At 42.4% G+C, this 26,660-nt stretch overlaps 1 protein-coding gene and 1 pseudogene across 1 annotated transcript in view; one reads left to right on the plus strand and one right to left on the minus strand.

Annotated features, from left to right (window-relative positions):
- Nucleotides 1-26,660, plus strand: part of FGD4 (FYVE, RhoGEF and PH domain containing 4) — a 283,378-nt gene that overhangs the window by 44,946 nt on the left and 211,772 nt on the right. The window lies entirely within an intron of this gene.
- On the minus strand, nt 1,213-8,715 carry LOC136323730 (leukocyte surface antigen CD47 pseudogene; annotated as a pseudogene).

A 26,660-nucleotide genomic window follows, 5' to 3' on the forward strand; every position in this document is an offset into this window, starting at 1 on the left:
CCTTCCTCTCTTCCCCTCCCGCAGCCAGGGCTCCATTGGAGCAGCATTTGCCCGGGCGCTGAGGATGGCTCTGTGGCCTCTGCCTCAGGCGCTAGAATGGCTCTGGACGCAACAGAGCGACGCCCCAGAAGGGCAAAGCATCACCCCCTGGTGGGCATGCTGGGTGGATCCCGGTCGGGCGCATGCGGGAGTCTGTCTGACTGCCTCCCGTTTCCAGCTTCGGAAAAATGAAAAAAAAAAGAAGGTGAAAGACTTGTATAATAAAAACTACAAAACATTGCTGAAAGAAATTTAAAAAGACATAGATGAGAACATATCCTGTATTTTTTTATTAGAAGACTTAAATATTAAAATGTCAATACTTCCTAAAGCAATCTATAGATATAATGCAATCCTTATCTAAATTCCAATTACTTTTTTTTTTTTTGCACAAATAGAAAAACCCATCCTAAAAATCATGTGGAATCTCAGGGAATCTCAACTAGCAAAAATAGTTTGAAAAAGAGAAAAACTAGTCAACTCACACTTGATACTCCCTTGATAGGTATTTTGGTCTACTTGATGATGTCTCAGAGGTCCTTAGGCTCTGTTTGCTTTTCTTCAGTTTTTTTCCTTTCTGTTCCTCAGATTTGATAATTTCCATTGCCCTGTCCTCAGGTTTGGTGATTATTTCTTTTGCCTGCTTAAATCTGCCTTTGAATCCCTCTAGTGAAATTATCATTTTAGTTATTGGACTCTTTAGCTCCAAAATTTCTTTTTGGTATCTTTTTAGATTGTCTATCTCTTGCTTAATATTTCCATTTTGCCACACATTTTCTTGACTTTCTCCACATATTCCTTTAGTTTTTTTGCATTTTGATGATTTTTAAAAAAAATCTTTGTCTAGTATATTTGCTATTAGACCTTTCTCAGGGACAATTTCTGTTGTTGTTTGAATGGGTTATACTTTTCTGTTTATTTGTATTCTTGTGATTTTGTTGTTGACCATTGGACATTTAAATCTAATGTGCTAACATAGGAAATCAGATTCTCCACTTTCTGAAAATTTTCCATGTTTTGTTATTTTCTTTATTTTATTTAATGGTCGTCTCTGTGCAGAGGATCAGCCTGAGGTGTAAACTTCAGTCTCTTCTGGTCTTTTCTGAGCCTTTCTGTGGGCATGTGCGTGGTTAGTTTCTAGTTTTCCTGAATGTGCTGTAGTTATTGAAAATACTAGTCTTTAATGTCTGCCTCCTGAGGGGAAAATGTAAAAAAATGAAGTGGGAAAAAAAGGCTCTTACTCTTTAAATTTTCTGTAAATCATTTCATCTGGTGGGGGAGGGTAATATGAAAAGGTATAACGGCCCTGGCCGGTTGGCTCAGCCGTAGAGCGTCGGCCTAGCGTGCGGAGGACCCGGGTTCGATTCCCAGCCAGGGCACACAGGAGAGGCGCCCATTTGCTTCTCCACCCCTCCGTAGCGCTTTCCTCTCTGTCTCTCTCTTCCCCTCCCACAGCCAAGGCTCCATTGGAGCAAAGATGGCTCGGGCGCTGGGGATGGCTCTGTGGCCTCTGCCTCAGGCGCTAGAGTGGCTCTGGTCGCAACATGGCGACGCCCAGGATGGGCAGAGCATCGCCCCCTGGTGGGCAGAGCATCGCCCCTGGTGGGCGTGCTGGGTGGATCCCGGTCCGGCGCATGCGGGAGTCTGTCTGACTGTCTCTCCCTGTTTCCAGCTTCAGAAAAATGGAAAAAAAAAAAAAAAAGGTATAACAACAGTGGCTGCCCACCTTTCAATCTGCCCTCCTGTGATCAGAAGCAATGAAAGCATAGGTCCCCATTGTTCGGAGGACAGGGTCCTTTTTTTGCCTGCCCTGGTTCCCATAAGCTGTGTGCAGCTGCTCCGGGAACGTGTGCACAGCTGCTTGCCAAGCAGCTGGGGCTGGGGAGTGGGCTACTGCTTCTGTGCTCGGAGCTGAAATTGGCCTGTATTAACCACAGTTTACCATGCCAGTCTTCCTCCAGAAGTTGCAAGCCTTCAGCAGACTCCAGAGTTTCAGAATAGTTACCATCAGACAGATTCTTCTAGTGCAGTTGTTGTCTATATGGAGAGACAAGGTACTTGGTGTTCCCTACTCTGCCTTCTTTCCAGAATCCTCTCCATAGAGAACCGTTGAAGAGCTCATCTTACCACTATAGTATAGATTGGGTACTGTGATACCGGTACTTAATTCTATTTGGCTTGGTTTAAAATTGTTTTTCTTCTTTCCTCTCTGATTATCTAATTCTAAAGTCTTGTCTTTTAGATCATACTGCTTTTTTGCAGTTGGCTGTTAGGTTTGGATTGTCACAGATGACTTCATGAAATGAATACCCCCCAAAGATATATGAGCTTAATTTTGAAGAATTGGTAAAATTTAGAATGGCAAAGATGGAACAGGAGTTGGAAGGATATATTCCAGATCTCTGAAATGTATAGAACTATATCCAATTATAATAAAATAGATATTTTCTTTTATGACAAACACTTTGTTAGGTCTTTTAAAGCATTGTTTATAATTCAGCAATAACCTTAAGCGATAGATATTGCTATCCTCATTTTCTGTGTAATACTAGTCTCCCTGAGACTTCCCTGGGTTTTATACTGGTATCTCCTCTTGTTTATTATGGGTCTTGGATAAATGTTTTAGTTTGGCTAATGAATTATATGCTCATCTAACAGAGAAGCAAAGTGGTGTTTAGTTTTATTAATATTAAACTTATCCAGCTTGCTTGGAAAGAGCCCGATTTGAGCTCTTATATTTCAGATTATAACAAATAATATTGTCCAAATCTATCTTGGGTAGATGGTTTTGTAGTAATAGTGGTGAGTAATTAGCCCTAGATCAAGAAATGCCTTGGACTTGTTTAGCAAATCATCAAAGCAAGACCTGAAAGGCACAAATTGTTCCAGGTAGTTTCTAACTGCATCCTGGAACAAAACTCAAGAATATTTATAGGAATACAAAAATATCCAACATCCAGCAAAGTGAAATTTAAAATACCTGGCATCCAGTCAGTGATTACTAGGCATGCAAGGAAACAGGAAAACACAACTCTTAAGGGGAAGAATTATCACTTGAAACCAACCCAAAACTAATACAGGTGTCAGAATGATCAGACAAAGCCGTTAAAACATGTTATAACTGTATTACATGTTTAAAAAGTGTTAAGTGTAGATAGATATGGGAGATGTAAAAAAAAAAAAAAAAAAAAAAGACCCAAATAGAACTAAAGATGGAAACTATAATATCCGACGTGAAAAATACACCAGATGGGATTGATGGCACATTAGACATTGCAGAAGAAAGGACTACTGAACTTTTAGGGATACTAGAAATGCTATAAAACAAATCCCTGGAGAGGTGGGAGAATGAGGAAAAAAATTGAAAAGAGGATAATTGAGCTTGGAATACATTAAGCAGGCTGATACAGTATCCTTGTAATCCCTGAGGATAGAAGAAAGAGGTGAGGGACAGAAAAGTTGACGAAATATCCAAAACATTTCCAAATTTGGTGAAAACAATAAATCCATAGATCCAAGAAGCTCACTAAACCCAAAGCACAAGAAATATTAAGAAAGTTACACAGAAGCACATCATAATTAGATTGTTCAAAACCAGAGATAAAGAGAAAATCTTTAGTCAGTGAAAAAAAGATTTTTTACATATAAAGGGATAAAAATAAGAATCTTTGATAGCAGCTGATTTCTCCTCTGAAACAATACAAGGAGGAAAAACAACATCTTTCTAATAGAGAAACTATAAACCTGGAATTTTATACTCACTGAAAATATCTTTGAAAAATCAAAGGAAAATGGGGAGGGGGTGTTGGGAGATGGGCAGTGTTGGTTAAATAAGTTTGTAAATATGATATGTATGTTTGCTCGCTTGTGATTTATATTGGGTGTGGGGGACAGGCTATAAGCAGGCCAGGTCGTTGTAGCCTAAGGTTTGGTTTTAGGACTAAGCTTTTCCCCACACCCTTGACTGATTGTATGATCTGGGTGGTGCACTCTCATGAGGAATTTAATTATGCCTCGGATAAGTGACTTTGTATCAGAGACTTCCTTGTTTGTATATTGGATTAAGGGTTTTGGGTTTTCTACTCTATAAAGTGGGACAGACCAGGAGCTTGCTCACTCAGTTCCTGCTATCGTGATTGCAGGGGCTTCCCTGATTCCTTGCCCTTCATGGGAAAAGCTGGTTTTCTGCTTTTTTCCCTTGACTTCTTTTGTGGTTTGCCTGTCTTCGTGAGACACCAATAAATAGGATGGCCCACCATCCTCCGACTCCGCCGTTTCTTTAACATCTGCCCGAATCCAATGGGAACCTGCATGGGCCAGGCGGCTGCTTTGATAGTGACAGCCATGGCTCCTGGCCTTACAGGCAGAAAATGGAAAGAGGATTAAGAAGTATAGACTTCTGCTTTGTCTGGATAGCTTAGTTGGTTAGAGCATTGTTCCAGTACATCAAGGCTGGGGGTTCAGTCTCCAGTCAGGGCACATATAAGAATCAACCAATGAATGCATAAATAAGTGGAATAACAAATTGACATTTCTCTCTCTTTTTCTCTCTTTCTTTCTTCCTCACCCTTCCCCCTCCCCCTTTCCCTAAAAATCAGTGCATTAAAAAAAAAGTGTAGATTTCTAGTTATGTCACAGGGATGTAATGTGTAGTATAGAAAATAGAGTCAATATTATAATAATAACTATGTGTGGCGACATAGTTCCTAACTATGGTAATCACTTCATAAGGTATATGTGTTGAGTCACTGTTATACACCTGAAACTAATGTAAGACTGTATGTCAACTTAATTTAAAAAAAAAATTAAAGGTGAAATAAAGACATTTTAGACATTGCCAGACATACAAAAGCCAACACAATTTGTCATCAATTGGGTGGGCTTTCAGATACCCTGTTTGATTGGGCTCAGGTGATTTAATAAATAGGCAGACCTTAGCTGGGCCAATCAGAATATTGTTGGGCAGATAAAATATATTATGCTCACTTTGTTAAAGATGGCGCTGCCCACATGGGAGCCCATGGCTCAGATGATTGCTTGGGATGGGCGTGATTGTATTAATGTGTGTTTGGGGGGGGGGGGGTTGTAGGCAGGCAGGATTCTTGTAGCCTGGGGCTTGGTTTTAGAACTAAGCCTTTCCCACCCTTTTTGATGTGGGGTGGTACAATCCCATCATGCCTCAGATAAGTGACTTTGTATTAGAGACTTCCCTATTTTGTATATTGGATTGAAGGTTTTGATTTCTGCACTATAAAGTGGGGCAGACCAGGAGCTTGCTCTCTCTAGGTTCCTGAGATTATCATTAGAGCAGAGAGCAGAGAAAGGCCACATGGAGGAGGCCAGGAGAAACAGCCAAGATGGTGGAATGCTGAGAAGCCAGTTTGTGCAGAGTTTGTGCAGGGAGAAGGAAGGAGATGGGGAACAGAGGTGAATAAGTCTGGTGAGATAGAAACCTTTGATTCTAGGAAACTCAGATAAGTCAGTAGCTTTGTGAGCACTGAATGAGTGGGTTTTGGAGCCCAGTGTGTGTTTTTACTTGCCCGCCAGGTGTAAGCTAGGATTAAAGCTAATGGCCCACCAGTTCTTGGCTTGTTTCTCTCTCTCTTTTTTTTATTTTATTTATTTATTTATTTTTTTGATATTTTATTTATTAATTTTTAGAGAGAGAGGAGAGAGAGAGAGAGAAGGGGAGGGAGGAGCAGGAAGCATCAACTCCCATATGTGCCTTGACCGGGCAAGCCCAAGGTTTCGAACCGGCAACCTCAGTGTTCCAGGTCGACGCTTTATCCCACTGCGCCACCACAGGTCAGGCACTCTCTTTTTTTTTAAAGTAAACAATTTAATGTCTCACATAGATGAAAGCCAGTTTCTTTCTTTGTTTTCTTCTCTTGAACAGTGAGTGAATCAAGGCCATGGTGCTTAACCACAAGTGCATTTCTTTCACATCTCCCAATCAGAGTCCATCAGCTCAATTCAGTTACTTCTAGGAGGTTGTATAGTCCTCTGATTAGAAGCAATAAGTTTCATATAAACTAATCCAAGTAATTCTGCTAAAGCTATAATACCCAAACCTGAAATCAGAAGAGGGGCATTGTTGGGCAGATAAAATATATTATGCTCACTTTGTTAAAAAATAGCGCTGCCGCCCTGGCTGGTTGGCTTAGCTGTAGAGCGTCGGCCTAGCGTGCGGAGGACCCGGTTCGATTCCCGGCTAGGGCACACAGGAGAAGCGCCCATTTGCTTCTCCACCCCTCTGCCGCGCTTTCCTCTCTGTCTCTCTCTTTCCCTCCCGCAGCCAAGGCTCCATTGGAGCAAAGATGGCCCGGGCGCTGGGGATGGCTCTGTGGTCTCTGCCTCAGGCGCTAGAGTGGCTCTGGTCGCAAAATGGTGACGCCCCGGAGGGGCAGAGCATCGCCCCCTGGTGGGCAGAGCATCGCCCTGGTGGGCGTGCCGGGTGGATCCCGGTCCGGCGCATGCGGGAGTCTGTCTGACTGTCTCCCTGTTTCCAGCTTCAGAAAAATGAAAAAAAAAAAAATAGCGCTGCCCACGTGAGGCCGTCGCCCAGGTGATATTAATGTGTGTTGAGAATCCTTGTAGCCTGGGGCTTGGTTTTGGGATTAAGCCTTTCCCACCCTTTTTGATGTGGGGTGGTACAATCCAATCATGCCTCAGAGAAGTGACTTTGTATTAGAGACTTCCCTATTTTGTATATTGGATTAGAGGTTGTGAAGCTACAATATAAAATGGGGGCAGAACGAGAGTTTGCTCTCTTGGTTCCTGGGGTGATTAGCATGAGAGAGCAGAGAGAGCAGAGCAGAGAGCAGAAAGAGGCTATGTGGCCAGGAGAAGCAGCCAAGATGGCGGAGTGCTGAATGAGATGCCAGTTTGTGTAGTGTTTGTATCTGGGATAAGGAAGGAGATGGGGAACTGAGGAGAATAAGGCTGGTAAGCTAGAAACATTTGATTCTAGGAAACTCGGATAAGTCAGTAGCTTTGTGAGCACTGAATGTGAGTGGGTTTTGGAGCCCAGTGTGTGTTTTTACTTGCCTGCCGGGTGCAAGCTAGAATGAAAAATAATGGCCCACCAGTTCTTGGCTCCATTGTTTCTTTACCGATTGTCCGAATCCAATGCGAACCTGCATGGGCCAGAAGGCTGCTTTGATAGTGGCCATGGCTCCTGGCTTTACAGGCATGCAATGGGCTACAGTGTGAGAGAGCACAAAGCCCAGCACTTGAAGGATCAATATGGCAATGCTGAAGGAGGACATCCCAATAGCTGGAGTTATCATAAACATACAGTATTGAAGTGTTGGGCGGATAAAATGTATTATGCTCACTTTGTTAAAGATGCCGTCGCCCAGGTGATATTAATGTGTGTTGGAGGCAGACAGGATCGTTGCAGCCTGGGGCTTGGTTTTGGGATTAAGCCTGTCCCACCCTTTTTGGTGTGAGGTGGTACAATCCTATCATGCCTCATAGAAGTGACTTTGTATTAGAGACTTCCCTGTTATGTATATTGGATTAAGGGTTTGGATTTCTACACTATAAAATGGGGACGGAACGAGAGTTTGCCCGCTTGGTTCCTGAGACTAGTATTAGAAGAGAGAGCAGAGGAGAGCAGAGAAAGGCCACGTGGAGGAGGCCAGGAGAAGCAGCCAAGATGGTGGAGTGCTGAGTGAGATGCCGGTTTGTGTAGAGTTTGTATTTGGGATAAGGAAGGAGATGGGGAACTGAGGAGAATAAGTCTGGTGAGCTAGAAACCTTTGATTCTAGGAAACTCGGATAAGTCAGTGGCTTTGTGAGCGCTGAGTGTGACTGGGTTTTGGAGCCCAGTGTGTATTTTTACTTGCCCGCCGGTGCAAGGTAGGATTAAAGGCTATGGCCCACCAGTTTTTGGCTCCATGGTTTCTTTACCGACTGTCCGAATCCAATGCGAACCTGCACAGGGGACTGGACGGCTGTGATGGTGGCCCTGGCCCTGCCTGCTGACTTTACATGAAGTAATATTAATATCACTGTAGGAACCACAATTAAACCAAGTTCACTGGCCTTCTTTGTTGAAAATTCACCTGGGACGAAAAGAATGGCTCCAACGATGACAAATGTAGTAAGCACCAGTCCAGCAACAAATAAAAGAATAGTTTTCTCCTTCGTGATACTGGAATTATATTTAAGTATCACAATACCAAACTGTCCCCAGAAGTATAGCCAACATTGGGAAAATGATAGTAAGGATACTTTCTTTTGGAGAAAACCATGTAACAGTACGGTATTTTCGTTCTATTATGATTTCACCCTCTCTGCTTAATTCTGTTACTTCACAAGTGTAGTTTCCAGGAACGGCATCCTTCTTATCCAGTTGCAAAGAGGCAATGCCCCTTAGTAACGCCTCTGGTTCGATTTTTGCACTCTGGAAGTTATCGCTGGCACTGAACGCCTTCTTATCTCCATCATAGTTGACGATTTCTTTTCCTCGAAATTTCCACTTTAAATACATGTCTGAAAGGGTAGTTGCCTCCACATTGTTAGCAAAGCAGGGGATGACAACAGTTTTATTGCAAGCGGTGTATTCTGCAGATTTGGTCAAATTAAATGTTATCTGAGCCGAACCACAGCGCGCTGAGCTCAGCAACAGCAGCACCACCGGGGGCCACATCTCGGCGCCTGCTGCGGGGCCGCCGCCGGGGTCTGGGAGCAGCCACCGCCGTCACAGTCGGGACCGGCGCTGCCCGTCCTTTGTTTCTTTACCGTCTGTCTGAATCCAATGTGAACCTGCATGGGCCAGGTGGCTGTGATGGCGGCCGTGGATACTGGCTTCACAAATATCCTTCTAGGTATGTGGATCTTGGATCATGAAAATATTATTAAAATGTGAAATCGGGGCCTGTCTGTATAAAGGAAAGACTATTCCATGATGTGACTTCTGCCTGGGCAGCTAGATTCAGAGCTGAGCGGAGATTGCTCCCCCTAAATTCCCTCTGACCCCTCCCCTTTGCCCTACAGGATGCTAGTTGGTGTCAGTTCCTGGAACAGGGTGTTGCTCTGCCCCAGGCAAGCATGATAAGTTTTCTCCTTATCTGGGGTGAGTCATGCCCCAATACCTATAGCCATCTTGCCTCCTCCTATATAACCCCTGGGCACCTACAATGCAGTGGGGGATTCTCCATGGTGTCTCACCTCCTTCACCACCACCACCCACCACCACCCAGAATGAGCACCTCATATATAAATTTCTTTAGTATACTCTTGGCTCTGGCTGGGAAATTTCCCCAAAAGTGTGGTAGGCCAGGGAGACTGAATTACAGAGAAGGTTGCCAAAGAAAGAGTTGTCCATGAAATGAGACATAGAGGCCAGAAGCAGACACTCCCTTGATACCTGGTGGTCTTTCAATTCCCAGTTCTTACCTGACACTGAGTTGCAGCCCAGCATTTGGATTCTGTGAGAAATCATTCTATCTTTAGCATGAACTTACCTCCTTTTTTTTTTTTTTTTTTTTTTTTTTTTTTTTTTTTACAGAGACATAGAGTGAGTCAGAGAGAGGTATAGACAGGGACAGACAGACAGGAATGGAGAGAGATGAGAGGCATCAATCATTAGTTTTTCATTGCGCGTTGCAACACCTTAGTTGTTCATTGATTGCTTTCTCATATGTGCCTTGACTGCGGGCCTTCAGCAGACCGAGTAGCCCCTTGCTGGAGCCAGCGACCTTGGGTTCAAGCTGGTGGGCTTTTGCTCAAACCAGATGAGCCCATGCTTAAGCTGGCGACCTTGGGGTCTTGAACCTGGGTCCTCTGCATCCCAGTCCGACGCTCTATCCACTGCGCCACCGCCTGGTCAGGCTGAACTTACCTCTTTTGAAGCTAGCCCTATATGTTCTTAGATATTTGTCATAAAAAAATAATAATAAATTCCAAATTCTTGTTTATTTTAGTGTGAATAATAATGATGAGATCACATCTAAACATAAGAACAGAAATAATAATAAGGATTTAGCATTTCTAGGCCCATCATATCTTTCTGATAAATGTGAAGGCCTTGGATTTCTGAGTCATGGAGGGAAAAGATGCTATAACTTTTAAAGTTAGTTCCCATTCTCACCATTTCATGTGCCTAAGTAGCCAGAAATTGTTGAAGAAATGAGGAAACAATGCCTCTGAATGTTGGAGTCAGAGTCCAGGAAAAATTAGAGTTTTCCATATGTACTATTTACTTTTCAAGCATTCTGCACAAGATACATGTTCTGGTTGTTACTAGGTATGTTAAGCAAAATTTTTAATTTCCATAGCTGAAAAAGCCTTTTATTTTACTATTTTATTTTTTTAAAATTTATTTATTTACTTCTTTAGATTTTTATGTATTCATTTTTATTATAGAGAGAGGGGGGAGAGAGAGAGAGAGAGGGAGAAATAGAGAGAGAACAGGGGGAGGAGCAGGAAGCATCAACCCCCATATGTGCCTTGACCCGGCAAGCCCAGGGTTTTGAACCGGCGACCTCAGCATTCCAGATCGACGCTTTATCCACTGCGCCACCACAGGTCAGGCCTACTTATTTTATTTTATTTATTATTAAGTGAGAGGTGAGGAGGCAGAGACAGACTCCCACATGTACCCCAACCAGGATCCACCCAGTAAGCCTCGTACAAAGTGATGCTCTGCCTGTTTGGGCCGCTGCTCCATTGCTCAGCAACTGAGCTATTTTAGTGCCTGAAGTAAGGCCATGGAACCATTCTCAGTGCTAACTTTGCTTGAACCATTTAAGCCATGGCTGCAGAAGGGGAAAAGAAAGAGATGGGGGTAGGAAGAGAGGTGGAGAAGTAGATAGTCACTTCTCCTGTGTGCCCTGACCAGAAATCGGGTGATGCTGTACCATTGAGCCAACTGGCCAGGGCCTGCCTTTTATTTTTTATTATTTATTTATATACACTGTGTCTGTAAAGTCATGGTGCACTTTTGACCAGTCACAGGAAAGCAACAAAAGATGATAGAAATGTGAAATCTGCACCAAATAAAAGGAAAACTCTCCCAGTTTCATACCTATTCAGTGCAGTTCGATGTGGGCTCACACACAGATTTTTTAGGGCTCCTTAGGTAGCTATCCCGTATAGCCTCTACAGACTCGTCACTGACTGATGGCCTACCAGAACGGGTTTCTCCACCAAACTGCCAGTTTCCTTCAACTGCTTATCCCACCGAGTAATGTTATTCCTATGTGGTAGCGCATCGTTATAAACACGCCGATATTCACATTGCACTTTGTCACGGATTCGAATTTAGCGAGCCACAGAACACACTGAACTTTTCTCTGTACCATCCACATCTCGATTGGCATGGCCGTTGGCTGTTCCGCTGAACACACGGTGTTACGTCATCATCTGCTGGGAGGGTTTTCCTTTTATTTGGTGCAGATTTCACATTTCTATCTTTTTTTTTCTTTTATTAATTTTTAGAGAGGAGAGAGAGAGAGTGTGTGTGTGTGTGTGTGTGTGAGAGAGAGAGAGAGAGAGAGAGAGAAGGGGGAGGGAGGAGCAGGAAGCATCAACTCCCATATGTGCCTTGACCAGGCAAGCTCAGGGTTTTGAACCAGCAACCTCAGCATTCCAGGTCGAGGCTTTATCCACTGTGCCACCACAGGTCAGGCTCTATCATCTTTTGTTGCTTTCTAGTGACTGGTCAAAAGTGCACCATGACTTTACGGACACATTGTATTTTGAGAGAGACAGAAATATAGAGTTGCTCCTCTATGTGCCTTGACTGGGGAATTGAACCAGAAACATCTACACTCTGCACTTGTTCCAACCAACTGAGCTATCTGGCCAGGGCTTTTATTTATTGGTTGTTTTTATTTGTTTTTTAAAGGGACAGGGAAAGAGAGGCAGGGAGAGAGAGGAAAAAGAAGTATTCATTTGTTGTTCCATGTACTCATGCATTCATTGGTTGCTTCCTGTGTGAGCACTGACCAGGGATTGAACTTGAAACTTGTTGTTTTGGGATGATGCTCTTAGCCAGCTGAGCTAACTGGCCAGGGCCACAACCAAAAGTCTTAATAGGAAGGGTTTATTGGACCATTGCTGGCAAGAAAAAGAAGACCAGGTCCTTTGGCATGAAATCTAAACCATTGTCAGCATATGCCAGGGAGAAAAGGCAAAATCTCCAATGGCAGGTGTTGGTGTCTGTAAAGCCAGTAGCCAGGGCCACAATCACAGCTGCCTGGCCCGTGCAGGTTCGCATTGGATTCGGACAGTCGGTAAAGAAACAACGGAGCCAAAAACTGGTGGGCCATCAACTTTAATCCTAGCTTGCACCCGGCGGGCAAGTAAAAATACACACTGGGCTCCAAAACCCACTCACATTCAGTGCTCACAAAGCTACTGACTTATCCGAGTTTCCTAGAATCAAAGGTTTCTAGTTCACCAGACTTTATTCACCTCTGTTCCCCATCTCCTTCCTTCTCCCTGCACAAACTGCACAAACTGGCATCTCACTCAGCACTCCACCATCTTGGCTGCTTCTCCTGGCCTCCTCCACGTGGCCTTACTCTGCTCTCCTCTCTGCTCTCTCCTCTAATGATAATCTCAGGAACCAAGAGAGCAAGCTCCCATTCTGCCCTTATTTTATACTGTAGATTGATAACCTTTAATCCAATATACAAAATAGGGAAGTCTCTAATACAAAGTCACTTATCTGGGGCATGATGAGATTGTACTACCCCATATCAAAAAGGGTGGGAAAGGCTTAATCCTAAAACCAAGCTGCAGGCTACAAGGATCCTGCCTGCCCACACAGCCCACAAAGACACACATTAATATCACCTGGCAACGGCCTCCATGTGGGCAGTGCCATCTTTAACAAAGTGAGCATAATATATTTTATCTGCCCAACAGTGACTGTCTGTAGAGCCAGAAGCCACGGCCACTATCACAACAGCCCGGCTCATGCAGGTTCGCATTGGATTCGGACAGTCGGTAAAGAAACAACGGAGCCACAAACTGGTAGGCCATAGTCTTTAATCCTAGCTTGCACCCGGCAGGCAAGTAAAAACACACATTGGGCTCCAAAACCCATTCACATTCAATGCTCACAAAGCCACTGACTTATCCGAGTTTCCTAGAATCAAATGTTTCTAGCTCACCAGCCTTATTCTCCTCAGTTCCCCATCTCCTTCCTTATCCCATATACAAACTCTGCACAAACTGGCCTCTCACTCAGCACTCTGCCATCTTGGCTGCTTCTCCTGGCCACATGGCCTCTTTCTGCTCTCTGCTCTGCTCCCTCTGCTCTCTCATGCTAATCATCCCAGGAACCAAGAGAGCAAGCTCTCGTTCTGCCCCCATTTTATAGTGTAGATTCCAAACCTTTAATCCAATATACAAAATAGGGAAGTCTCTAATACAAAGACACTTCTCTGAGGCATGATTGGATTATACTGCCCCACATCAAAACAGGTGGGAAAGGCTTAATCCCAAAACCAAGCCCCAGGTTACAAGGATTCTACCTGCCCACAGAGACACACATTAATATCACCTGGGCGATGGCCTCCTCGTGGGCAGCGCTGTCTTTAACAAAGTGAGCATAATACATTTTATCTGCCCAACACTGTCTTTTTTTGTGTGGCAGAGACAGAGAGAGGGACAGATAGGGTCAGACAGACAGGAAGGGAGGGAGATGAGAAACATCAATTCTTTGTTGCGGCTCCTTAGTTGTTCATTGATTGCTTTCTCATATGTGCCTTGACTGGGGGACTACAGCAGACTGAGTGACCCTTCGCTCAAACCAGATGAGCTCGCGCTCAAGCTGGAGACCTTGGGGTCTTGAACCTGGGTCCTCCACATCTCAGCCCGACGCTCTATCTACTGCGCCACCGCCTGGTCAGGCATTGGCGATTGTCTTTACACAACAACTAGTGGAGGATGTAAACTGTTTTGAAAGAATGTACATTGGGTGGGAGAAGGTGATGTGGAGCTACTTCTGGGGCAGGTGCAGCAGAGTTCATAAGAAGGAAGTGTTTGTTCCTTCCGATGGGTTGTGGGCACACCAGAGGGGAAAGTTCATGTGTCAACAAGGAGCAGAAGCTCCTAGGGTTCCCTGGTGCCTGGCTGTGCTCTCTTTTAGGTACCAGTGCCTGGAAGTTAAATCTGAGTTCTGGCACACACTCAGGAATGTGAGAAGTCTTGATAGATGGCCCGGAGTTACTAACAGATTAACAGCCCTGTCTCTCTTTTTCACTTTCCAGCCCACTGTACTTTAATTTAGAGCAGGCATCCCCAAACTATGGCCCGCGGGCCACATGCGGCCCCCTGAGGCCATTTATCCGGCCCCCTGCCACACTTCTGGAAGGGGCACCTCTTTCATTGGTGGTCAGTGAGAGGAGCACTGTATGTGGCGGTCCTCCAATGGTCTGAGGGACAGTGAACTGGCCCCCTGTGTAAAAAGTTTGGGGACCCCTGATTAGAGCATCTCAAATTTTTTCTTTCGTCACATAGAACTTTTGATTTTGCCCTTTTATCAATCACTAGTCTTTTACAAGCCATTTTTTTTTACATTTAGTCATTTTTTTTAGAGAGAGGAAAGAGATAGAACAGAGGGAGAAGCAGGAAGCATCAACTCCCATATGTGCCTTGACCAGGCAAGCCTGGGATTTTGAACCGGCGACCTCAGCGTTCCAGGTCGACGTTTTTACCCACTGTGCCACTGCAGGTCAGGCTACAAGCCTTTTTTAAATCATTTTTTTTAAATCACAAATGTTTTAAAAAACAGAATTAATATAATAGATTCCAGCTTCTGAGTTTATACCAAATGATTGTTTTAAACAAGTTTTGATTTTTATTTGTCAGCATCTCTAATCCAGTAGTTTTGTTTTTCTTTCTCTTATTTAATTCAACAGGATTACAAATTTTCTGTTAACCAAGTGTTTTGCTGGTAAATAACTTTAACTAGATTCCAACTTAAGAGTCTCAGAAAATTCTTTTAATAGTTTCCCCTTTTAAAATCGTCAATGGCCTTGTTTCTGACAATGTATCTTGTGCTTCTTTGTATTTTTCTTCCTTTCTGGGTAAAGTGACAGCATGAAAGTCTTTCATGAAGGTTTTGGTGATCTAAATGCTGTTTGAGGAGCTTTGACCTACTTAGAATGGCTCTTTGTGCTGGAATCCCCAGGGTAACTGCCACAGAATTGCCCCGTGTGAATGCATTGAAACTTCCCACTTGTCAGATCTTTTATTACACCAGCACAATGCAGCAGCATGCAGCCAAAAAGAAGTGAGGAAGGTCACATTGTACTTGACTTCCTTGAATTAAGTTTTATTCCTCTCAGTGTTTTCTGCAGATTCCTTAACAGTAAAACTGTGAAGGAGGATTTCCCAGCAGTCGTTGCTTGCTGTGTGTGTTCATTCTCAATACGTTTGCTGGGTTGCGAAACACCTTTATCCATTTTGTTGAATAGGACATTATGCTTACAGATAAAATTTTACTTTATATTTAGAGCTTTTATAGGCCCTAAACTATCAGAATACTTGTATCTAAACTGAACAGCATACATTTTTAAATATTATCATTTATTAATACTTCATTTTTATGACTGACTACAAAATATCCATGTCATGTGCTCTCTCTCTTTCAGGTTGGATCATTTGCAGTGGACTTTTTCCCCCAATCATTTCAGTTTTGTTTTGTTTTTTAACGCAAGTAGATATCTACCAATATATTTGAAAAAGAATCATTTAAGATTTAAAAAATAGCCTGACCAGGCTGTGACATAGTGGATAGAGCATTGGACTGGGATGTGGAGGACCCAGGTTCGAGACCCTGAGGTCGCCAGCTTGAGTGTGGTGTCATCTGGTTTGAGCAAAGCTCACCAGCTTTGAGCCCAAGGTCACTGGCTTGAGCAAGGGGTTACTCGGTCTGCTGTAGCCTCCCGGTCAAGGCATATTTGAGAAAGCAATCAGTGAACAACTAAGGTGCCACAACAAAGAACTGATGCTTCTCATCTCTCTCCCTTTCTGTCTGTCTCTCCCTTTCTGTCTGTCTGTTCCTATCTGTCCCTCTCTCTCTCTCTGTCTTAAAAAAAAAAGATTAAAAAAATAATCAGGTCATGTTCTCTTTGGTCATTATCAAGGTGGATTTGAGGATTTATTTTGTGAAGACTACACATTGTGATGAGTGTATAGGTGTTTCAGTGTACCTCTGGCCACTAGGAGGCGGCATAATCTAGTTCAAATTTCTGGGTTCTGAATAAGGAAACTTGGTCCTTTCTCATTTTAAGAACTTGGCCTGCATGAAAATGTTTGTCCTCTGAATCATTAAGTAATACTGGGAATGAATAAAATAACAGCTGATACCACAGAACCCTCCAGAAGGATATTTGCTATGTTATTTTCTTTGTATTTAAAAAGAAAAAGTAATTATTGTGATTGCCATAGCAGTAGCCTAATGTTTGAGGAAGTAAAAGGAATTAATAATTTTAAAGAGTGGGTACTTGTCCATTTACAGGCCCCAATTCTTTTTTTTTTTTTTTTTTTTTTTTTGATGTGTATGAATCTAAATTCTATTTTTTTTTTTTTTTTTTATAATTTTATTTTTTTAATGGGGTGACATCAATAAATCAGGATACATATATTCAAAGATAACAAGTCCAGGTTATCTTGTCGTTCAATTATGTTGCATACCCACCACCCAAAGTCAGATTATCCTCTGTCACCTTCTATCTTGTTTTCTTTGTGCCCCTCCCACCCCCTATCCCTCTCCCATTCCCCCCTCCCCCCCCGTAACCACCACACTCTTATCAATGTCTCTTAGTTTCACTATTATGTCCCACCTACGTATGGAATAATACAGTTCCTGTTTTTTTCTGATTTACTTATTTCGCTTCGTATCATGTTATCAAGATCCCACCATTTTGCTGTAAATGTTCCGAAGTCATCATTTCTTATGGCTGAGTAGTATTCCATAGTGTATATGTGCCACATCTTCTTTATCCAGTCATCTATTGATGGGCTTTTTGGTTGTTTCCATGTCCTGGCCACTGTGAACAATGCTGCAATAAACATGGGGCTGCATGTGTCTTTACGTATCAATGTTTCTGAGTTTTGGGGATATATACCCAGTAGAGGGATTGCTGGGTCATAAGGTAGTTCTATTTTCAGTTTTTTGAGGAACCACCATACTTTCTTCCATAATGGTTGTATTACTTTACATTCCCACCAACAGTGTATGAGGGTTCCTTTTTCTCCACAGCCTCTCCAACATTTGCTATTACCTGACTTGCTAATAACAGCTAATCGAACAGGTGTGAGGTGGTATCTCATTGCCGTTTTGATTTGCATTTCTCTAATAGCTAAAGAAGATGAGCATCTTTTCATATATCTGTTGGCCATTTGTATTTCTTCCTGGGAGAAGTGTCTATTCATATCCTCTTCCCATTTTTTTATTGGATTGTTTGTTTGTTTGTTGTTGAGTTTTATGAGTTCTTTGTATATTTTGGATATTAGGCCCTTATCTGAGCTGTTGTTTGAAAATATCATTTCCCATTTAGTTGGCTTTCTGTTTATTTTGTTAGGCCCCAATTCTTTTGTGCAAGTGTTCTGTGATCATTACTGTCATGAACAATGAATTTGGGTCTTATTTCTAGCTGGTGTTTTTCTAAAATACTGTGTTCAGTTTGTCTAAATATATTTTGAATAAAATAATGAGCAACAGTATAGCTATTATCAAAAACTATCTAAAATTGGTTGAAATTCTGGAAGTACCTTCTGCCAATTTTTCTCTGTAATCTGATAATTTTGCATGTCATCAAAATGTACTCTGACGTGACTATTGCTGGCTTCAGGAGAGTAGGGACTGTGAATGAGCTTTAAGGGGACAGTGGATGAGCAGTTGGCCTGTAGTCTATTTTTCTTCCTTTTCTTGTTCTCATGTCACCTGAATAATTGCTATTTAGTGACTTGGAGAGAGTATTACAGTGGAGAAATAAGGCCCCTTGGTTCTTCTGGGAATTGCCACTTTTAGGAAAATTTATTCTGCTCAAAAAAAGATTGGTTCAGAAGGCAAAGGCACTTGTGGGAGTATTTATTTATAATCTTATTTATCAGTTTGATGTTATTGTTATTGGCATTATTTAATTTTGAATCTGCTCCAACTAGAACCGCTTATAGTTCAGGTTATGCTCTTTTACCGTTGAATACACTCAATCTGGAAAGATTTAACTAAAGTAATCAAAAGTTAATCTGAAATATATGATGCACATTAAGAAATATTAGAGCTGTCATGTATTCTAAAGAAGTCCAGTAGTTCTTTTTGCACAAAGGGATGCAGTCCTTTAAAGTGGAACTCCCTGTGAACAAATAATCTGGCATTTTTTTGTTTGAGTCGTCTGAGACTTCTGCCTGCCCTTTTATATTTGAGATAAAAAGGTCTTCAGTCAGCTAATGAGTTGGGCTTCTTCTTCGTCATCTCCTTCTCCTCTTTTTGAGATCTTGGATGAAAGGCACCTTATAAAATATTATACAATAAAAAATAATAGGGGTAATTACTAGCTGGTTTTGTCTGTGTAGGATAATTAGAGAGTTTTCCTCTGGCAGATTCTGAATTTGTGCAGGAACATATGGATTCAAACAGAAAAATTGATTTGAGAGTTTTGGAGCCACTGTTATGCTTCCTCTAACATTCAAAGATTATGGACTGGAGTCTCTTCTGAAATCTGAAGGGCATTGCATTGGGCTACAGTTGCAAAGGATTTTCGAGAATATCTGTCCAACCTCCTTGGTTTGCAGATAAAGCCAGTGAGGCCCAGAGACTTGATATGACTGGCTCAAAGTCACATAGCAAGTGTGAAAGAGTCTCTAGAGGTCCAGTTTCTGGACACCCCAATTTGAGGACACCTATAACCACTCCTTCTTCTTCATTTAAAAAAAAAATAAATGTTTGGGTCCTGGCCGGTTGGCTCAGTGGTAGAACGTCGGCCTGGGGTGCAGGAGTCCCGGGTTCAATTCCTGGCCAGGGCACACAGGAGAAGCGCCAATCTGCTTCCCACCTCTCCCCATCTCCTTCCTCTCTGTCTCTCTCTTCCCCTCCCGCAGCCAAGGCTCCATTGGAGTAAAGTTGGCCCGGGCGCTGGGGATGGCTCTGTGGCCTCTGCCTCAGGCGCTAGAATGGCTCTGGTTGCGGCAGAGCGACACCCCAAGATGGGCAGATCATCGCCCCCTGGTGGGCATGCCGGGTGGATCCCGGTCGGGCGCATGCGGGAGTCTGTCTGACTGCCTCCCCGTTTCCAACTTCGGAAAAATACAAAAAAAAAAAAAAGAAAAAAAAGAATTAAAAAAATAAATGTTTGGTTAGCCTGACCTGTGGTGGTGTAGTGGGTAAAGAGTCGACCTGGAATTCTGAGGTCACCAGTTCAAAACCCCAGGTTTGCCTGGTCAAGGCACATATGAGAGGCAATTACTATAAGTTGATGCTTCCTGTTCCTACACACACACACCTGCCCTGCCCTGCCCTGCCTCTCTAAAATCAATACATGAAATCTCAAAAAAAAAAAAAAAGAAAGAAAGAAATGTTTGGCCTGACCAGGCAGGGGTGCAGTGAATAGAGAATTGACCTGGGACACTGAGGTCTCAGGTTTGATACTCATACTCTGAGGTTGCCAGCTTGAATGCAGGTTCATCTGGCTTGAGCCACAGGCTCTCCAGTTTGTGTGCGGAAACACCAGCTTGAGTGTGGGATCACAGACATGACCCCATGGTTGCTACCTTGAGCCCAAAGGTTGCTGGCTTGAAGCCCAACATCTCTGGCTTGAGCAAGGCATCACTGGCATCTATGAGAAAGCAATCAATGAACAACTAAAGGTGCAGCAATAATGAGTTGATATTTCTAATCTCTCTCCCTTCCTGTCTGTCCTTTCTGTCACTTGCTAAATAAAAAATAAAAATAAAAATAAATGTTTGTTGTTTTTGCATCAACAGGATGATATTTGGGACAAATTGGCAATGGGAGACCATGAACTGGTATAACCTGTTCTCAGCTCTATAATAGGCAGGTGTGTACTTGAAGAAGTAATTAAATTATTTGGAAGCCTTTACATTTTAAAAAGCAAAATAGAACTGGAGTACTTTTCATATATTCCATATCAATTACTGAGTAACTTATTGGTAAACATATAATTTATACAAAGAAAAACAGTATCATTTTTAAAACTATTGTTTCAGTATTGCTTATTTTTTAAATATAGCTTTTTTTAAAAATTTTAAACTAGAAATTATAGGTAATAAAGTTGAATCACTGTGAGGTATTTTATATTTTAGCCAGCATGTCTAGGATTTAGAGAAGGAGGCTGAAAAGGCAAAGAGGGAATGGTCATTTGAGGACCTATTTAGGTTTTGGTAGCTACTATAGTCTGATTTACTTTTTTTTTTTTTTAAGTGAGAGGTGAGGAGGCAGAGACAGACTCTTGTATGTGTCCTGACTGGGATCCACTTGGCAAACCCCCTACCAGACAATGCTCTGTCTACCCGGGGCTGCTGCTCTGTTGCTCGGCAATTGAGCTATTTTAGCACCTGAGGTGAAGCCATGGAGCTATCCTCAGTGCCTGGAGCCAAGTTGCTCAAACATGGCTGCGGGATGGGAAGAGAGAGAGAAGAGAGAGAGAGAGAAGAGGGAAGGGTGGAGAAGCAGATAGTCACTTCTCCTGTGTGCCCTAACCAGGAATCAAACCCGGAACTTCCACATGCCAGGCCTACACTCTGCTGCTGACCAACCAGCCAGGACCAGTCTGGTTTACTTTTTAATGTGTGCTATGTGACATAATATGGAGACAGTAATCCTGTGAGTACACATTTCCACTTCATAGATGGCGATCACAGTTATTCTGCTGTAGATTCAGTATTTCAGCTGAGGTCTCTTCAAAACTCGTGGTCTTTCTGCGTATTGTTTCCATTGGGTGTTGAGAAAGCTGAGATAAAGAATACAAGTAACTCACCTGACCTGTGGTGGTGCAATGGATAAGGAGTTGACCTGGAATGCTGAAGTTGCTGGTTAGAAGCCCTGAGCTTGTCCGGTCAAGAAGCAAATATGAGTTGATGCTTCTTGCCACCCTCGCCCCTCACCAGTCCTGCCTTTCTCTCTCTAAAATCAGTAAGTTAAAAAAGAAAAAGAAGAAGAAGAAAAAAGAATACAACTAAATTACTCTCTCTAGTATATTAGTAGTGAATGTTTTGTGAAGTCATATTTATAGTAACCCTACCCAAGTCATCTAATCCATGCATGATATGTGTTATTCGTTTCTGTGTATGGGGATCATATTTTGAATTGGGTTGAAATGTAACTATTTAAGCAAGTAAAATTAGTGTATATACAAAATTTACTGATCATTTCTGTTGACGTTACCTACTTCAGATAAAGGTTTTTATGGCTCCTAATGATTCATGTGTCTCTAGGCTCATAACAAGTTTTCAGATGATTTTTTCAATTTTGGAAGCAAACAAGATGAAGAAAAATGCCACAATACTTAAGAGGTTTTTGCCTGATGATTTTAGTAATAGATACTTTCATTTTATTCATCTGTTTTTCTGGTTATTTTGACATTTTTTCACCAGGTGTTTTATTTGTCTGCTGTGAAGTTATACAACTCACAGAGTGGAATTTGGATCCACATGTTTGCACAGATCACTGGGAGATGCTATAAAACAAACAGAAACCTTCCTGGGGGAATTTCAAGAATGCTGTGCATTTTAAAAATAGAAGTAACCACGTCTCTTGTTCCTGGTTTATGCTCTTTGCCCTGTGACTATTATCATTCCTTTTGGCTTTTTAAAGGTCTTCACTGTGACCTTTTTAGTTTTGAATTTGGTTTGTGTTCTGCAGACTATCAGGTGGTTAATGACAAGTAAACACAACATATGTGTCAGAGGAAAGTTGGCAGAAAAGTTTCTTTTCCATTCTTGGTGTGGCAGACTTGAGCGCTTTCATAGCTTACTCCAGGAATTGCCTTTTATGGTGAGTATCAAATACAACGACACATAAGAAACTTTTAAGTACTTAGTATTTAATTGCTCTTAGTACATTATTTCCTCCTATATTTGACTCTCTCCCTTATTTGGTTTAAGGCCATTAACTTTCACTTATATATTCTCTCTAGGGTTTGCTCACTTTTTAAATCAGTGAAACCCCTACCATGTGCTAGCATTTGCTTTTTGCCTGTTTCTGCTTTATCTTTGATGAAGCCACTATATACTTTTATTGAAAACAACACTTAAATTTTATCCTGATAGGTTTCCAAATGTTTTTTTTAAGAGGTTATTATTTATTATTATTATTATTATTATTATTATTTTTACAGAGACAGTCAGAGAGAGGGATAGACAGGGACAGAGAGATGAGAAGCATCAATCATTAGTTTTTCATTGCCTGTTGCAATACCTTAGTTGTTCATTGATTGCTTTCTCATATGTGCCTTGACCGCGGGCCTTCAGCAGACCGAGTAACCCCTTGCTTGAGCCAGCAACCTTGGGCTCAAGCTGGTGAACTTTTGCTCAAACCAGATGAGCCCGTGCTCAAGCTGGCAACCTCAGGGTCTCGAACCTGGGTCTTCCGCATCCCAGTCCCACGCTCTATCCAGTGCGCCACCGCCTGGTCAGGCTCCAAATGTTTTTAAAGATAAACGAAAGATTAGAGGCAGTTTGTAAGGGGAAAAATGCTTGGGATTTGTTGGGCAGATAAAATATATTATTCTCACTTTGTTAAAGATGGCGCTGCCCACTTGGAAGCCAGGTGATTGCTTGGGATGGGCGTGATTATGTTAATGTGTGTTGGGGGTGGGCTGTGGGCAGGCAGGATCCTTGTAGCCTGGGGCTTGGTTTTGGGACTAAGCCTTTCCCACCCTTTTTGATGTGGGTGGTGCACTCTCATGAGGAATCTTATCATGCTTCAGATAAGTGACTTTGTATCAGAGACTTCCTTATTTGTATATTGGATTAAAGGTTTTGATTTCTACACTATAAAATGAGGACATACCAGAGCTTGCTCTCTCCTTTCCTGAGATTATCATTAGAGCAGAGAGCAGAGAAAGGCCATGTGGAGGAGACCAGGAGAAGCAGCCAAGGTGGTGGAGTGCTGAGTGAGAGGCCAGTTTGTGCAGTTTGTGCAGATAGAAGGAGATGGTGAATAAGAACAGAGGTGAATAAGTCTGGTGAGCTAGAAACCTTTGATTCTAGGAAACTCGGATAAATCAGTAGCTTTGTGAGCACTGAATGAGTGGGTTTTGGAGCCCAGTGTGTGTTTTTACTTGCCCTCTGGTGGAAGCTCAGATTAAAGATGATGGCTCACCAGTTTTGGCTCCTTTGTTTCTTTACCGACTGTCCGAATCCAATGCGAACCTGCATGGGCCAGGCAGCTGTGATGGTGGCCGTGGCTACTGTCTTTACAGGATTCTACTTACCTTCTTAGGGGAACTCCATTTCCCCCATGTTTCTTTCTTTTTTTTTTTTTTTTTTTTTTTGGACAGAGAGAGAGAGGGACAGACAGACAGGAAGGGAGATAGATGAGAAGCATCAAGTCTTTATTGTGGTACCTTAGTTGTTCATTGATTGCTTTCTCATATGTGCCTTGATGGGGGGTCGGCTACAGCAGAGTGAGTGACCCCTTGCTCAAACTAGCGACCTTAGGCTTTAAGCCAATGACCTTTGAGCTCAAGCCAGCGACCATGGGGTCATGTATATAATTCCACACTCAAGCCAGTGACCGCGCGCTCAAGCTGGTGAGCCCGTGCTTAAGCCAAATGAGCCTGCGCTCCAGCGGATGACTTCGGGTTTCAAACCTGGGTCCTCTGCATCCAAGTCTGATGCTCTATCCACTGTGCCACTGCTTGGTCAGGCTTTCCCCATAGTTTCAAGATTGTAGAACTAGGATGATAATAAAGGAAACAGAGCAACTACTATATGCCAGCCACAGTGCTTAGTTGTTTAGTAAACATTATAGAATTAATTCTCCCCATTTTACACTGGAGTCTTGTGGCTCCTGCCTGGTGGCTGGGAAAGAACTTGGTTGGCTCAGGGAATGGCCTAGACTTTTTTGTCTCTTGAACACTAGGAGTCATCATTACTCTAGTCATGTGAATTCTGCTGCCAATAGGTGGCAAGAGAGAGGCAAGAATTTTAGGCAGACCTATAAGATTACAGTCAGCCATGCCTGCAGAGGTGGGAGGTAGGGAGAGGTCACTCAGAGTGCCACAGGAAAGGAAGTGCCCTCAAGTTTATTTCTCTGTTACCTAATTTAATTCTACCACTGGTGATGAAGTTCCTGGTAATGGAAATTATTACTTAGCATCTGTCATCTAAAAGGTATGAATCATAGAATGATAGCTGTCAAAAACTTTGTGAAGTGCTGCCATCAGAGAGGCAAGGTGCTGCTATTCCAGTTTTATAGATGCACCAATAGAGGTCCATAGAAATTGGCTCACAGGTCACTGGCTGGTCTTGCTCGTTAATTCCACTTCTGTGCTAATGTGTATTGTTTTGCATGCAGTCTATTTATGGAAAGAATTAGAATCTGGAAGATGTTCTAAATCCTACCCTCTAGTTATTCATAACCCTGAATGTAGGTCTTATTTGGCCACAACCAGACACTGCTGTTCAACAAGTGGTAATGACCAAACTTGCCAGTTCTGTGACTACAAGAAAGTGATTTTTACTAGGTCATCATTTCACATGTAAAACTAGAGTCGTAGTGGCTACCACATTGTGATACAGGATTGTGAAGATGAAAGGATAATGCCTATATGTGGCAGAAAATCTAGTATCATACCTGGTATTAACCAAATGTGTTTCCCTCTCCACCTGCCCCCTCAGTAGTAAATTTTTTTATATATATGTTTGCCTCTTATTTTGAAAATGTATCAGTTCCCTGGGAATACTAAAGATCAGTTGGAACTAGTGTGATCAAGTAGGAGTGAACACTTTATTCTCAAGAGTCTACCCTTTCCTTTTTTTTAGTGAGAGGCAGATAGACAGGAAGGGAGATGGGAAGCATCAACTAACAGTTGCGCCACTTTACTTGTTCATTGACTGCCTCTCACACATGCCTTGACCAGGGGCCTTCAGCCAAGCCAGTGACCCCTGGCTTCAAATCAGCAACCCCCTAGCCCAAGCCAGTGACAACGGGGTCATGTTTGTGAACCCGTGCTCAAGCCAGCAACCTCAGGGCCCTGAACCTGGGTCCTCAGCATCCCAGGTCATTGCTCTATCCACTGCACCACCACCTGGTCAGGCTTAAAAGTCCATCCTTTTAAACTGTTTTCTTTTTCTTTTTCATAGTAATGGACTTTTAAAAAGCAGTTTTAACATGGACACTGAATATGTAAATACATTTTCAGTTGTTTTCAGGAGAGCAGTCAGAAACTATGCTTTTGAATAGTGGCTTTCACAATTTTTTAACTACCCAACTCAGTACAACACTGTGTGTGCATGTGAGTGTCTGGAATTAAGCTTATCCTGTGCACTTATCCACTCCACTATTTTCTATCGGACCCACTAAATGGGATGCGATCACAGTTTGAAAAATCATCTGCCTTAGAGAATTCTTTTGGCTTGACTTTCTCTCTTAACTGAAGACTTTCTAGGTTGGTCAAATTCAAAATGAGAAGGTTATCCCTTTTGAAGGATGTCGGGTTGGATCTTAGACCTTGGAGCCTCAAGTAGTACTTGGGGGGCACTGATATTTTCGTCAGCTCATCCACATTTACTTGTGTTAGAGCAATGATTAAAGGCAGTGAGAACTGAAAGAAAATGCAACATAAGCACTGTGATTCACAGCTAACACTTTCGCTAAAACTTTTACTCACCCTGTGTTCTTCTGTGGGTGAATTTTAACCTTATTTCTTGCAGTTCCTGAACCAGTGGGCTTGTGTTAAGACACATCGCCTAGCAAATCCACTTGAGGCAACTTGAGCTGTTCAGGTGTAAACTGTTGAAAGAAACACACAGCTGCTGATGGAGTGGTGTAGCCATCATGACTGGGGCCTTCTTATTCATAACTTGGTATGTGTGAGCTTATTTTTGCCTCAGAGAAAAGATAAAACTGTCTTCTTTATTCAAAACACTCACCACCACCAAAAACGAACAGGCACATAAAACCCAAAGATTCAAGAGGTTAGTTGGCTTGCTAACCTACCACATAACTATAGGGTCAGACTAAAGTTTCAACCCAGCTCCGCCTAATTACTGAAAATCTTGATTTCCAAAATCTTCCCTAATATTTAATTAGAAATGTCAATGTCAAGAGTACCTTTGTTGACATTAATACTAAACAGAATTCTTTGGGAGGCAGATAGTTAAAGACTATAGTACAAGAAATACATAGTTTTTTAAAGGTGAATAACTCATTTATACTGACCTTGTGCTTCATATATTTAAGAACCCTCCCAGAAGGAACATCAGTTCAGTCCCCACAGATATGTTTTCTCCTCTGTGCAGCAAACCTGGAATCCTGTGCCAAATGCCCGACTTTACTGGTTTTACTCTGAGAAACCTGTGCAGTAAGAGGACATGGTTTCATTGTTGGCAGACTAAGGTATGAAAAGGTTATGTGAGCATGTAAATGAGAACTCAGGTCATCTGACTGCCTGCCCACTTGTTTGCAC

This window comes from Saccopteryx bilineata, chromosome 2 (genome assembly GCF_036850765.1).
Source record: "Saccopteryx bilineata isolate mSacBil1 chromosome 2, mSacBil1_pri_phased_curated, whole genome shotgun sequence".
NCBI classification, from domain to species: domain Eukaryota; kingdom Metazoa; phylum Chordata; class Mammalia; order Chiroptera; family Emballonuridae; genus Saccopteryx; species Saccopteryx bilineata.